This window comes from Echinops telfairi, unplaced genomic scaffold, assembly GCF_000313985.2.
Source record: "Echinops telfairi isolate 266 unplaced genomic scaffold, ASM31398v2 ScPeMD7_70;HRSCAF=299, whole genome shotgun sequence".
NCBI classification, from domain to species: Eukaryota; Metazoa; Chordata; class Mammalia; order Afrosoricida; family Tenrecidae; genus Echinops; species Echinops telfairi.
In genome coordinates this window covers 4,264,124-4,265,409 of record NW_022103968.1, presented here as the reverse complement: position 1 = coordinate 4,265,409, position 1,286 = coordinate 4,264,124, and the positions used below count along the sequence as shown (strand labels likewise).

The window sequence follows — 1,286 nt, the reverse complement described above, 5'->3', positions numbered from 1 at the left end:
CTTAGGCACATAGGCTGAGCACACTAGATCTTAATACTTATCCATATAAATATTAGCCGGCCTTAGAAGGGGATAGATCTTCAGCTTTCTGAGTACCATTTTAACTCCTTCCACTTTTCTCAGAAGTTAGTTATTTTTCCCCCCTCACTGCCATTGGGTCAATTGTGACTCATGGGGATTCTATAGGACAGGGTAGAAGTGCCCCTGTGGGTTTCTGAGGCTGTAACTCTTTTCAGGGGTAGAAAGCTTCATCTTCAATCACGAAGTGCCAGGTGGTTTCGAACCGCCAACCTTGCTGGGAGCCGCCCAACTTAGCCACACAGATCTATTTTCCATGGACAGCGAAGTTCCCCTTCCCGTCTGCCCAGTTTGTTGCTGTTGACACTTGGGCCATTGGCTGCTGGGGAGGCAGAAGTTTGGGAAAGAGGGGGAGCATGACCCCCAGTTTCTCTTCCTTCCTGGGGTCATGGCCAACAGCCTCACCTTCTCTCCCGATGTCCTGGATTCCAGGGACCCTGCCGCTTCCTTCATTTTCATGTTCGATGTTCGGGCCATGAAGCATGCTGGCAGGGCACCCTTTGGGAAGATGGGAGACTGTTTTGTAGGGCCAGGTTCCTGGGATGGAGGCAGGGCCATAAATGATTCCCTAACTGCCACCCATCCTGCGGGGTGTGCAGCCAGGAGCTCCCGGGCCTTCATCCCTGGCACCTTTGCTGTGATTCTTCCTCACAGATTCATGGCATGAGCCACTGGACTTAACCCTGGGGGCAAGGCCAATGGCTTCAATGACTGGCAGCTGAGTGGAGACTGGTCTCTGGGGAAATGTTGCTTTCCCCGACATTCCTGGAATGAAGGGGGCGGGAACCTCATTGAGCCCTTCCACGAGCCCAGGATGACCCGACCGGATGGCATCGCATTCCCGTCTGATGGACCGTGCATTGTGGAGGTGCTGGTAATTGGTGGTTACCCCGTGGCCGGTGGGCAATGGAGTAGGAGCAGGCTGAAGGCTGGAGGGACAGCCTAGTGTTGGTAGTAAGCCTGTGAATTCCGCGCCACATGGAGGGAATTGGTTGCTCTCCTGTCTGGGGCCTACTGGAGGGGACAGGGGATTTGCACGCCATTTGTGGAGGCCGGGCTTTTCTGCGGAGCCCTGGTGGAGTAGTCGGCTACACTCACCACAAGGTCAGCGTTTGAACCCTCCAGCCGCACTGTGGGAGATAGACGAAGCTGTCTAGCCCCGTGAAGCTTTAACGTCTCAGAAACCACAGGGGCAGGTCTACCCTGTC

The 1,286-nt window shown here is 54.7% G+C and overlaps 1 protein-coding gene across 1 annotated transcript in view; it reads left to right on the top strand.

Annotated features, from left to right (window-relative positions):
• Nucleotides 1–1,286, top strand: part of DOCK1 (dedicator of cytokinesis 1) — a 408,265-nt gene that overhangs the window by 276,386 nt on the left and 130,593 nt on the right. The gene's annotated exons all lie outside the window — the stretch shown is intronic.